Source organism: Athene noctua, chromosome 13, assembly GCF_965140245.1.
Source record: "Athene noctua chromosome 13, bAthNoc1.hap1.1, whole genome shotgun sequence".
Classification (NCBI taxonomy): domain Eukaryota; kingdom Metazoa; phylum Chordata; class Aves; order Strigiformes; family Strigidae; genus Athene; species Athene noctua.
The window spans coordinates 23,548,753-23,562,917 of NC_134049.1; positions in this window are offsets into that span (position 1 = coordinate 23,548,753).

The following is a 14,165-nucleotide window of genomic DNA, read 5'->3' on the forward strand; positions in this document are numbered from 1 at the left end:
TTGTCTTTCTCCCAGTGCTTTTTACCGTGCCCGCCTCCAGAGGTGCCTGGATGGTGCAGCCTCACCCTCAGCTGATCGGCCTCCTCTGGCACTCCTGCTGAGCCCCAGGGCAGGCAAGGGGCGCTACGGGCTGGCACGGTGCAGTGCAGTGCTGCAGAGGTGAGTGATCCCAGTGGAGCTTTGCCGCCTTCTCAACTTTTCCTGCAGAGCCGTGAAAAGTCCAGCTGTTCCTTATGGCATGGAAACCCTGGGGCTGACAGGCTCCTCAGGAGTCTGCTGGGGATTGCAGCTGAGGGCTTCAAAGCTCTCACCTGCGCTGCTCGGTGAAGCATCCCAGCTGAGGTCATCCAGTGTGGGTTGTGGCTGCGTGCTCTCCCTGCTGACCCCGCTCCTGACTCCATCCCCTGGGGGAGGTTCCCCGCGAAGGTCTTGGCCCACCTGTAGTGACTGGACAAGGTGACACAGCGACTGGTGAGGGGGACCAGCAGAGAGGCACAGATCTTGAGGGGTTCCAAGCCCTATTATGCAGAAAAAAAAATGCTCAGGTTACTGAGTCACAGTGTGGTAATTCAAGCTTTTGGGGTTTGCTGTCAATCTTTGGCACTTTGGTTGGCTGAAGAAGGTTGAATTGATGCTGAGAGGTCCTAGTGTGACAGAAACACTCTCCTGATCCACATCTGGGGGCTTCCTTCTGAATCTGGCACAATTACTGCCATCCCCTAGGTATTTCTTTCTGCATCGCAGTGGATGGCCTGGCTGGGTGCCCTGGAAAGCTGCGCTTCCCACCCCACAGCAAAGAGAGGTAAAAACATTTTAATTCATGCCCAGCAGGAAATTAAGGCATTTCTGGGTAAAGACTTTGCCATTGCCCCTCAAGTCCCAGACTGGTGCTATCCAATCTGAACACTGAGTCTCTCTCCAAGGGTTGTTTTTAAACAGCAGCACAGTGTTTGTGTGCATGGACACTGTGGGAGCTCACAGGGCTGCTCTGGTTCCTTCAACTGTCCCCAGCAGTGACGGAAATGGGGCGTGGTGGTGGTGGTGGGATACTCCACTTCCCTGGGGTACTGATGGGGTTGTGGGGTGGCAAACCTGGAAAACTGCTGGATTTACCCCTCACCCAACACTCTGCATGCACAAAGAGGTCCTACAGAAAGCCTGAGGCCATGATGATAACAGGGGTTTGGGATTTTTCTCTCTCTTTTTAATTTTCTAGGTATTTCTGCAGGTAGTAAAGGTGTGTGGTTCATCAGGTCTGGGACCTTGTTCTCACTCACCAGGAGCTTGCAGCCTCACGTTCAGGGCGCTGCTCCCACCGTCAGCACCCTGCTCTTGCTTGGGCAGCTCTCTTGTATTGGGCAGTTTCTGCTTCACTCGCTTGTGAGTGATGGAGGGGGGAGATTAGAGATGAGTCACCTGATCCAGGTCACCGGAGGGCGGTGGGGGCGAGGGGAGCAGCACCCATCACCTCTTGCACAAGTAGCCACACAGTGTTGGATCAGCCTCTGTCTCTTGCAGTGCCGGGAACCAAGGCGGGGAAGGTGTGGGGACATGCCTCGGCAGGGAGGCGGTTTTGGGGATGGAGCTGGAGCCCCGAGAAGCCGCCCTTTGCTCAGAGGATTTCTACCTGACCCATTGCTGCCAGTGGGACAGGCATGGTGCTTGTCTCCAGTTGTTACCCTGCCCCACTGGTTGTCCCCATTGCCCCTCTCTCCTGGTCCCCAGCACGGAGGACGCTGTAGCTGGGGTTAGGCTATGGCTTTGTTGTGATAAAGCCTGTCCAGTGTCCCATCCTGATGCTTGGATGCAGCTCCTTGCTCAGGATCCTTTGCAACACCTGAGTGACCCATGATGGAGCATCTTGCAGAGAGGGACAGAAGGATGGATGGAGGGACTCCCTCTGGCCACTTTCCACCTAGCTGAGCAGAGAGGCTCATGGTGCTGTGGCCAGTTTGGTTCTAGATGTATTTGCAAGAAGGTTCATTTTTCCAGCGCTGCTTGTAAGTTACTTAAAGATTTTGAGAGAAGGGGAAGGTGTTGCTGCCCACTACACTGCCCAGTGAGCTGGGTTTTGTATCTCACAATGGAGACGGCTCAGGGTCAGCTGAAAGGGCTGCCAGGAGATGGAGGCAGAGCTCAGCAGGAGCCACCCATCATCCTAGTGGGAATTGAAACAGGAGGGGTTTCAGCCACACTTCAAGGAAGTCCTTTTCCAGAAATTGTGTTGAGTGTTCAGTCTTCTGCTCCTTCAAGATCCATCTTGTAGGAGAGGAACAAGTCTCCTGTGGTCTGGACCTTCAGAGGCATGTGCCGGGAAGAGCATCTTCCTTGGGACTCCTTCATCACCTTTGCTCCCAGCACCAAAGGCTTTCAGCTCCTGTCAGTGCTGTTGCAGGTTTCCATGTGCTCTCAGAGACCCGGGAGACAGAAACCCAGCTGCCCCATTACCCTCCTGAATATCTCCATCCTGCCCAGAGACCCCATGTTTGACCCTGTGGGCACTGAGACCAGTGCCTGTGATGGGGAAGGGGACATGCTGATGCAGGGCTGGACCTGGAGCCAGTCCCTGTTCCTTCCCAAGCATCATGCCCCGTGCTGGGATTGCCCAGCTTGGATGAGGGGCTGCAGCCTCTTCTGTTTCACAGATGCCCCTTCCAGGCTGCCCTGATCCCAGTGTTGCAGCTCTGCAAGAGCTGCTGGGGCAGAGGGACAGAGGGAGGGAGTGTGGGAGGGTCTGAGATGGTACCCTGATGCACTGGGAGAGTGGAGGAGAGGGAGAGGACATCACTTCTTATCTTGCATCTATGTTAGAGATGTTGCTTCCCCACTAAAGAGCAAGGAGGGTTGCGAGCTCCCAGATTGCCTCTCCAGCCTCATCCTTGAGGGTCCTGCTCATCTGACCATGCTCTGCTGCCCCAGCATGAGTGTCAGGAAGTGCATTAGCACTTGGGAAACACCTCATCAGGGATTTTGTCATCACAGCTTGGCGAACCCTGTCCCCACAGATAACAGCCATTCCTGCCAGTTTGACGTAACTATCAGCTAGTTGAGCTTTTCCATGCTTTGCTGGGGCTTGTTAATGATGTACTGTGTGGTAATTAGTGCTTTCATCCCAGGCTGCAACTTAGAGAGAAGCTTTCTCTCATAATCCCTGTTGTTAGAGGCCTAATTAAAGTGATACACATTTTTCCATGGAACTCTTGTGTCTAGTGTTTCCCTGCCAGCCTTGAAATTTATGCACAGAGCAATGCTATCCCATCTTGGACTGTGATGCAGATCTCCTGTCTGAGCATACAGAAGCACTCCGCACCCTGTATCCTGGCTGTGGGCAGATGATCATCTGTTTCTTCCATCCAGGCAAAAGTGTTGAAAACACATGGTGTAATCAGAAATCATTCACCTCTCTGAAAAGCAGTGGAAAGACCTGAGGGCTGCTTTGCAGCATGTGGGCAGAAATATCGTAAGATAAATTCTAATCAACTGCTTACTTAATATATTAAAAAAAAAAAAATCCATAGAGTCAACATAGTGTGGAAGCAGAGATGGGTTTCTGTTTTGCTGATTAAGGTTACCAATTAAACTCAGACACCAGAGTGAAAAGAGCAGGTGTATTTTACTGGTGATAACCAACGTAACAGTGTAATACAGAAAACATGCAGTAAGAAAAAGCAGAATAGTGCACTTAAAGCAGCAAACAGGAAAAAAACAGGGTAATGCATTAAATCATTACCACACGAGAGAGAGAATGGAGATTAAGAAAAATACATCACCACTTGCATATATTACCATCACCCAGCCCCGCAGTGGCTGGGCAGCCCCGCTCACAGCGAGGGTTTGCAGAGCCTGTCCCGGCAAGGGGGAAATCCTACGCGGTGCCTCCACCCGCAGGTGAGGCTGCCAAAGTCGCTGCAAACGGGCCCAGCCTTAGACACCAGAGATCGACAGGCCAGAACAGCTGGCACCTTTGTTTTGGGCAGAAAATTTCTGGTTTCATTCTCCTGTTAGATTCCACCCAAAGCCTGGCCAGGGCTCAGGGGGGAAACCAAGGGAGTTTCTAACAAGGCCAGATACTGGGGTTCTCAGCCTTGAACAGGCTGAGCAAGGGAAGCTGGATACATCCTCTCCTCACTACTGATTATATTGTGTCTAAGCTGCATCTTTCACTAGTGAGTTTAGATATTTTGTTAATGATTACATACCAAGTTAGCAGCTTCGGCTTGGGGCCTGTTGTTCAGGCTTCAGTATTTCAAAGCTTTAGCACTTTTTACATCAGCATGAGTGGGTTGTTATAACTTAGTACAATACCTACTAGCACAATGGTTTCAGCTATAAAATATACAGGATTCATCTATAGGTCAACTCTGGCTTGGGCCAGTTGTCCAAGCCTTAGCACTTCATTCGTTCCTTTGACCTATAGGTGAATCATGGCTCTCAAACCATTTCTATGGTTATTGACATTAGTCTTCATCAGTTGATGATGTCTCGTCAGGCATGTCCCTATCCAATATTGGGGAGGGTTCTTAAATGATCCTAGGAGTGAACTTAAGACACAAATGAGGTTAAATGCCATACAACCTTGTAAGCTCTATTTTCGGTAATAAGCAATAATAGCGATAGGACAGAGAGAAGAAGAAAAAGTCAGAATACCTAAGCAAGCAAACAGAAGAGATGCAGCAAGATCAGTTACTACCACCACGAATCCAGCGACATCCCGTTGTCTCAGTCTCAGTGCAGGTGATAAGGTTGCTACAGGCTCTAAGCTCCTCCAAGAGAGAGATGATGCTGAAATCCCAGCTCCGAGCCCCAAGAAAAGAGTACGCAGTCCTTTTATTGTCCCAGTCCCCACAATTCCTCCAAAGAGTCCACCCATTTCCACAGAGTTCATTGTCACATGTGCCACACTGTGTTCTTCCATGTGCACATGCCCAGGTGTTCACGGCAGTCTTCACTTGGCTCATGTGCAAGCGCAGCTTGACAGGCACTGCCAAGGATGTTGTCGTTCTGGTTTCAGGCAGACATGGTAGTTTATTCGGGAACAGTCCATCTCCTTCAGAGTGTAATTCTCCATGGCGACAGGATGTTGAGGCCAAGTAGTGGTAGTGATGCAGCAGCAATGTTGGGACAAGCACAGTCTAACACAGTCTTTTACACCAACTCGTGGCTCGACATTGCTTTCCTCGTGGTGGCACAAAGGATCGATATATAAAGACAGAAAGGATAGAAATAGCATGCAACATAATAAATAATAACATTTTTAATGGATATATAAATTTTCCATTAATAAACATGTAACTAATAATATCTTTAACAAATATTAATATCTGCAGTTAACAAGCATATATCTAACAACATCCCTAACAAATGTGTCATGCTTAAAATTAACTAACTCAACAAAACCAAAACCTTTTATAAGGCTATATAGTAAATTGGAATCACCACTAACGTGATCCATTATTTTTCCATGGTTCTGGCAATGTACCACTGTTTGCGGCTCTGGCAGTCCACGCTGTCTGCTGCCCTGGTTTGCTGAAGTTGGGGTCAGCATACGCAGCAAGAAAATAACTTTCCATGCCCCCTTATCCTAAAGCACATGCGTCTTCTGGGCCTAGAAACTTCTATCCCATATTCAAACAAAAGTAAATTAGTAATATCACTACAAATAACAAATAAAACAATATTAACACTACAATGCTTAACAACATTATAACCAAACATATAATAAAGGTAACAGTAACAATAACCATGTCAGTTAATACTATTTTAATTAAACATATTTAACCAAAATGAATCTGAGGCTGGGCCTAAGGATGTGCTCCCAGTCCTTGGGAATTGGTGGAAGGATGTGATTGTCTACATGAATAAGTACAATTGCAAGACAGTTTACATGGACACTGACAAGATGAACACATATATACCACAGGAGAAAATATAGCAAAAACTAACAGAGCAACCTCCACAAAATTAAGTATCAAAAGGGGATAAATTCTGGTTGTTATTGTCAATTGCGGAGCTGAAGATGGTGGTCTGGCGCGCTGGAGCTGGGGTCTGCCTACACATCAGGAAAATGTATTTCCACTTCCCAGCCCAGAGGGCATCTATAGTTTAGGCCTTGGTATTTCCATCTCGCCTTCATGGGCTCAATAATGACCTTTTAAAGTCCAGGCCCCATTAGCAAAAGGACCTTGTCCTGATTTGGTGTCTGTTGTTTGATCATAATACTGGCAACAGAATGACCTAAAACCACAGATTCGCTTTCCTCCCATTCTTGGTTAATACTTCGGAAGCCAGAGCTTCCCCTGGAGCCAAGGGAGAAGAGGTCACCCAAAGCAATTTTGCAGTGATAGACAATACATCCTAAAAACTTTAATAAGACAACATCAACACTATGTAAAAATTTAAATTCACATAAGGATCCCCCATCGTGACTCAGGTTATCTGTCTCCGGGGGGGTTACCTGCAATAAAAAGGAAAGAAAAGCTTCTCGGTTCATTTTGAGAACGGGAGGTGGGTTATAATTAGAAGGATGGGATAATTTACCTTGTATTAATTTTGTGCTCCTTTCCATGAGCATCTTTGTCTTTCCAGGTGTACTTGTTTATTGGGGTATCCAATACCAGTGGTGCTGCTCCCACTGTGGGGAGTTCAACTAAGACAGGTTGTTCTAGAAAAGGAGATGGATTTCTGGGGTGGTCAAGGCCGTGGGGCTGGCATGATTGTTGGAGCCTTTGGACAGAATGCTGTGATCTTGGGGCATCCATTTACTGACACATTTAATTCCACTTCTCCTTTCTGCAGAGGCCATAAATCTAAAGCTTTTTGAATGGTTTCTTCAGCTAATTCAAAAGCAGCTTGCTGTTCATTTCCCCATTCAAATTCGTATTTTTTCCTTGTCACCTTATACCAAGCGGTTAACATTTATCCCAAACAGGGAATATGTTGCCTCCAGAAGTCGAATAGCCCAATGGATCTAAAATCTAAAAAAAATTTTTGTTTGTCAGGGTTTAGGCAGTATTTCTCAATGCCCACAGTGCCACCAAATTCCTAGAAACTTCACTGTCTGAGACAGTCCTTGGATTTTCATTTCTTTTTTTTTTTTTTTTTTCTTTTCAGGGTTAAATTCCCAACCCTTCTGTTTCATGTGATTTACCACTAATTCAAGGACTTGTACCTCCTCCACATCATTTCCTTGGATCAAAACATCGTCTATATAGTGACTTAATTGTGTGTGAGGAGGCAGCTGTATTTCATCTAAATGTTCAGCTACAATTCTATGACAGATGGTGGGGCTATGCAACCACCCCTGTGGTAATCTAGTAAAGGTGTATTGCCCGCCCTGCCCTGTGAAGGCAGATTGATCCCAGTGTTCTTCTGCAATTGGGATGGTAAAAAATGCATTAGCCAAATCTATTACAGAGTGCCCGGTTTCTGGATGTTTCTGAACTTTTTCTATTAAAGTGACAGTGTCTGGCACGGCTGCTGCAAGCGGTGGAGTAGGTTTGTTTAGTTCTCTAAAATCCACTGTCATTCTTCAGGATCCATCACGTTTCTTGACAGGCCATATCAGATTGTCCCACGCTGTCGTGGTCAGCTTTAAAGCTCCTACATCTAATACATCTTTAATTGTCTGTGATATCTCTTCATGTCCTCCTGGAATTCTAGACTGCTTCATTGTGACTAACCTAGTTGCAGCTGGGATCTGTACAGGAGGCATTTTTACTTTGCCGGCTATAACAGGTCTGGCACTAATACAGGGTTTAACTCAAATTGATACTGACCATCAGAAAGATTTAAAGTTAGTCTTTTTAGAATCTCTATACCTTTTATATGTCCAGGAACAGGAACAATCATGATTGAATATAATCATTTTGGGAGGTTTCTTATTTTTATTTCTATTTGTGTTTGTACAGCTTTAATTTCTTTTCCTCCTAAACTGTAATAGTTACAGGTTTTCCTTTAAATTTCTTGGGATTCCAATATATTAAGGAGGTCTCCAATCCAGTGTCAATGAGGGTATTTACAGTTTGCAGGGACCGCTTGTTCAAAAAAACCCCAAAAAACTTAAGCTCCACATGGGGTCATTGGTCCTTCTGCACCCACTGCCCTGGAGCTTGGCCGTTAATTCATTTGTACTGATCATAATAGTGATTCACTTCCCTTGCCTCATGCAAAGGGTGCAAGTCAGAAAACGGTGCCTGATCATCTTTAAACCCTGGAATTGCTGATCCACTTATGGGGGTGTGGGGGTGTGTGGGGTGTGTGTTTGTGCAGGGGCAGGGAGTGGGGGAGGGGGGGGGCACCATCCTCGGGCAGATGCAGGGTCCCGTTAGAGGTTCGAGAAGGGGTGCCGTAGGCTGAGTTGTCCCTGAATTCCTAGTTTTAGAACGCTGCACTCTCTTGCTAGGTTTATTCAGCCCTCTCTGTGTATATATTCACCACAGCTTGTTAGTTGGAACACTGGATTTTTTTTTCATGAGACATGCTGTCTTTTAGCAAAGCCATAAAATTTTCCTTACCAGAAATCCTATTTTCATTGTCTTTAGGGCTGTCTCGAGTATCTCAATTCCCTGCACTCCTTTGGGGGTCCCACTCCCCAAGGTCACCCAGCTACTTTATTTTTCTTTCACATCACAAAGGGAATTTCCTATCTCAGTAATCAAAAGAGTCATGATAACATTTTTACAGTCATACCGCATCTCACACACTCACACAAACTCTTAGATTAAACAGATCGATCTTATATTACCACACAAGGAGCTCCCTTACACCATTCACACAAACAACACAGAATTACACTTATAACCACAAGTACCACTAGGACAATTATGACAAACAACAAATCCAAATTTAACACCATACAATATACACACTCCAAGTCTCAGACTCAATATCGGTGCCAATGCTCAAAGTACACAACGAATCCAGCCCTTCTTCTTTTACTATACTTACACTGTGCTACTCGCACTGTGGCGCTCTGCCACTGTCTGATAAGTATCCAGCTTATCAGCAAGCAACTTATTCCAGCATTACAACATCACTATTTGACTCTAAATCACATATCTGTCGCTCCATCTGGGAGCACTCTAACAACAGCCTCTCTTTACTCTGGTGTTGTTTTCTATATGCAGTTAACAAAATCCATCCTTGTTTACTTGAATCTGTAGTCTCTTTTCCTTTTCCAATAGGTATCCCTTTCCTATAATTTAAAATATCTAATTGTTTGGCTTCTTTCAGCCAGCTCTCCCATTGTTTGCACAGTCCTCTGACCTGAGCCCACTCCTGAGCCAGTGAACTAGGGAGGATTTTTTCCAATCAGGAGTATCTAGTGGACTTGACAAATCAGCTTTGAACTTAAATAATGGCATTTTTGTTGGATCCCACTTCTGACACCAATTTATGTTTTGCTGATTAAGGATACCAATTAAACTCAGACACCAGAGTGAAAAGAGCAGGTGTATTTTACTGGTGATAACCAACGTAACAGTGTAATACAGAAAACATGCAGTAAGAAAAAGCAGAATAGTGCACTTAAAGCAGCAAACGGGAAAAAAACAGGGTAATGCATCAAATCATTACCACACGAGAGAGAGAATGGAGATTAAGAAAAATACATCTCCACTTGCATATATTACCATCCCCCAGCCCCGCAGTGGCTGGGCAGCCCCGCTCACAGCGAGGGTTTGCAGAGCCTGTCCCGGCAAGGGGGAAATCCTACGTGGTGCGTCCACCCGTAGGTGAGGCTGCCAAAGTCGCTGCAAACGAGCCCAGCCTTAGATACCAGAGATCGACAGGCCAGAACAGCTGGCACCTTTGTTTTGAGCGGAAAATTTCTGGTTTCATTCTCCTGTTGGATTCCACCAAAGCCTGGCCAGGGCTCAGGGGGGAAACCAAGGGAGTTTCTAACAAGGCCAGATACTGGGGTTCTCAGCCTTGAACAGGCTGAACAAGGGAAGCTGGATACATTCTCTTCTCGCTCCTGATTATATTGTGTCTAAGCTGCATCTTTCGCTCATGAGTTTACAGACTTTGTTAATGATTACATACCAAGTTAGCAGCTTCGGCTTGGGGCCTGTTGTTCAGGCTTCAGTGTTTCAATGCTTTAGCACTTTTTACATCAGCATGAGTGGGTTGTTATAACTTAGTACAATACCTACTAGCACAATGGTTTCAGCTATAAAATGTACAGGATTCATCTATAGGTCAACTCTGGCTTGGGCCAGTTGTCCAAGCCTTAGCACTTCAGTTTGCCATAGGTTATGTGCAACAAATAGTCCAATCCAGCTGGAACGAGAGCAGATTTTTGTAGGGCTTGTGGAACCACCTTCCAACTGGCTTTGATCTTGAAAGACCCCCTCACTGCCCCAGAGCCCTCCAAGGACCTCTTATAAACTCAGAGTCACTCCACTTGGACTTGGGCCACCTTCTGCTGGGGATGAGCTTGCAGATCTTGGAACAGGAGGACGAATATTATGGTGGAAGATATCTAAGGCAGATCTGAGGTTGGCTGAGTCTCCTGTGGATGTTCTCTACCAACTTTGGGTGTCACAAGGGCTTGTGGTTTAGGGTGCAGAGTTCTTCCCACCCAGTGGTCCTGTCCCACCAAGCATCACCTTGGGATAGTGTCTAGCAGTTGGTGACAGTCCTGCCATGAGAGGTTGAACTAGAGACCTTCAGGGGTTCCCTCACTGACATTTATACAAATCTGGTGGCCCTGTTCCTCCCACCATCGTCTCACAGAGCTCCCAGCAGAGCTGGATCCCTAAAACCTTTCATGGCATGTGTCTCCCATTCTTCCAGAGAAAGGGTACACGGCAGGTGAGGAAGCTGGGAAACTGGCCCTTCATGAAAGGACATGGTCTCTGAGGTCTAGCACTGCCACATGGGTGTTCCCGGGCAAGAAGAACAGAGTCCATCTTGGCCCAGGTCCCAGATATGTATTCCCAAGAGCCCTCCTGCCCTGCTGGGAGCTCTCTTAGCCCTTCACTTCCCATGGCATTTGCATCCATGTCCTGGAATAGGTTGCTGCCCTCCACTCCATGCTGGAGCTGCTCCCTGAGGGCATGATGCAGGCTGGTGGCTCCCTCATCTGTGCCACCAGCCTGGACCAGTTTGTGCAACAGGTTTTGGGTTAAAAATACCTGGAACGGGTACAGATTTCCTCCTGGAGACAAAGGTCCTCCCTGGCACATCAGAGGATGGGGGATGCCAAGACCACTGAGCGCTGGAAGTGGAAAGAATGAAGTGTCCTAAGTTCACTCTTTCTGGATCCTACCTGGAGTGGACGGGGTCTTACTGTATACACCTTGCTTACTGCTTTGATTGGCTTCGCATACAGGGAAAACACCTCGGTGTTGCAGTACTGACCTACATGCATTTTATAAAAGCCATCAATTACACAGCAGTTCTGCCAGCTCTACAACTCCTGGCACGGTCTCAGCGTTGTACAGGGAGTCCAAAGGTTGGCAGCAGCTGCTTTATGGCACCTTCCTCTCTGCAGCGCAGTGGGACCATGTGTTGCAGGAGCTGTTACCAGTGCAAAGCAATTTCCCAGTGTTACATCACATTTAGCCTTTGTTTTATACACCACGAGCTTGAAGAACCGATTAATATATTAATACCTTATTCTTATTATGGTCCTTGGCTGGTTCTCAGCACCATATGGAGTTTAAAAAGGCATCATAACAAATAGAAAATGGAAGTGAGGTTGTGCTAGATGGCCTCTCCCTGCACGCCACCACCCTGATGATTTTTGGAGTCCCGTGTAGAGGGTTCTGTCGCAGGGGGGCTCTCATCTAGCCCCATGCTGGTTTTGTCCCTGTTGCTCTAGAACTGTTTTAATCCACTGAAGACCAGCATCTCATGCCTGCCAGGAACAGGTGTTGCAAAGAAAGCCCATAAAAAAGGCTTTGTGGCTCTGTAGCTGGGATGATCTATCTCTCTAGCCTCAAGCAGCAGCATTTGGTGCACGCACACTCTAAGAATATCTCCTTCTGAGCAGGGTCACATAGGGAACCTTGGGTCAGGAACAGCACTGAGTACTCCCAGGCTGGGCAGGCAGAGAACTGTGATTCTCCCAACACAGTCAAGCACTTGTACTTCTTTCTCTGGGTTATTCACAGCAGGAGAAATCACAGGATTTCAAGACACCATGTTCCATGATGTCCTTGTAGTTGCTTATGCAACTAAGTCTAGAACAAGGCATTTGCTTGGGCCAGCGTGAGCACATCCCTTGTGAGAAGATCTGGCTTGGGACAAGCAACACTGGCATCATTTCATACTCCAAAAGGCATCTTCTGGGCTGAGAAAGAGGGTCAGAGAGGAGTTTCCCATAAAGACTGAAGCGGCAGGAACAGGCTGGATGACAAGGTCTATGTGGTGTGACCAGGGGGGTTTGGCTCCCTCTCATTTCCAAGTGAAACTGAGAAGCTGTTGCCAGCTCCAGGGTGAGATGGAGCCATTTGCTGAACTACTGGGGTTTCCATGGAGGTACCAGATCTCTGTCGGGTCTCTTACTGTCTACCAGAGCATGTTTCCTGCATCTTTATCTCACTCCCTTTTTGGGGGCCTCAGCTGGGAGCTGAAGACCTGATGCAATGAAATGCTTCACCACAGGGTCCCATATCTATGTTTTCCAAAGTGCCTCTGCCATGCTTGGGACAGGAGAGAAGGAGGGAAGTTGGTACATGGCTTAGATATCCCTTCTCTTCACCTCCCAGGAGACCCCATCCTCAGTCCTTAGGGCTGAACAAGGAAAGGTTGAACAAGGAAAGCTCAACACCTATGATGGGGCTGGGCTATTTTGAAGGCACCCGAGTGCTGGATTCAGAATGCACATCCTTCCTGACTGCTGTTTGCCATTATGTGAGATCCTCCTGTGTAACTGGTATCCTTCCCACACTGCCAGAGAGTCTCCATGCTGCCAGTGCTTTGCAGTGAGCTGTTGGGTCCTGTCATGAAGAAAAGGCCTCTGCATCCATGATGGAGCATCCAGATGGTTTGCAACCCTACACTGCATTCAACCTTGGCTCCTCTGCACTAGGATGCCCTGATCTCTACGACCTGGAAATCATTTTCAAGACAATAGGGGTGCCATGCTCTCTATTCCTGCTTCCTCAGGCTGTCTCAGCCTCTGTACTGGTTGGGTTTACCTTGGTCAGGTCAAGTTTTGCTGTTCATATCAGGACAAGAAGATCTTTCCCTGGAGGAGCAAGGTGTTTAGGAGACTAAGACTGTTTTGCTTCCTGACGACAACCTGGTTTCCTTTCTGACTTTTTCTCTCCATTCCTCACTGCCTGTTTTGTTGGTCTCCTATGAAAGAGAGGTCTTAAGACATCTTGGAGAAAGCAGCACCCCAACCTGGAGCCTGATGTCTTTGCTGAGGGCCTAGCAGGAGAGCCAGTCCTGTGTGAATGAGCATGAGCACTGCACTAAGCCTGGGACACCAATGACACCAAGTGGTGGCACTGGACTTTCACAAACATTCCTCTGAGCCAGTGCCTCCTCATGGGGCAGTCCTACAGCTAAACAGAAACAAATGGCAGTGGTGAAGGTGGCTTGTCTCCATTTCTCTTATCTCACTTCACAGCCTTTTCCCATCCATGGGGTCACACCACGGCCACAGGTTGTGAGAGGAAGCCCAGGACACCAGCTACAATCTCAGATGTCTGTGCTGTCACAGATGTCCCAACTGTCATGGTTTCTGAGGGTCTGTGCTGCAGTTCTGCTCTGCGGTGGGCAGTGCACCCCAGGGAAGTTGTCCCAGTGACCTCAGTTGAGTCAGTAGCCTCATGCATCTCTGCTTGTGGTGTGCAGAGGCAGCAAGCTCTGCTGTGAGCAAGTTCTTGAGTCCAAGCAGTGGCATGGAGGGGCAGTCTTGAACCAGAGCAGCAAGGGGGAAAACACAGAGCTGGAAAAATAAAAATTAAGAAGTTCCCTAACCTGGACACAAAGCTTTGGTCCTGGAAATCTCCAAAGAATATGACCTGAGGAGTGAGAGGGCATTGTGCATGCTATGCACCAGCAGATAAATGTTAGAAAGGCAAATACCAGGACTGAGCAAGCAAATTGCCCAAAAATGGCATTCCTCAAAAGTTTTCTGACTTTCTCAGTTTGTAATTTGGATTGAAGTGGGATTGGGGTTTTGGGCTTGAGTGGTTGCTTGCCTGTGT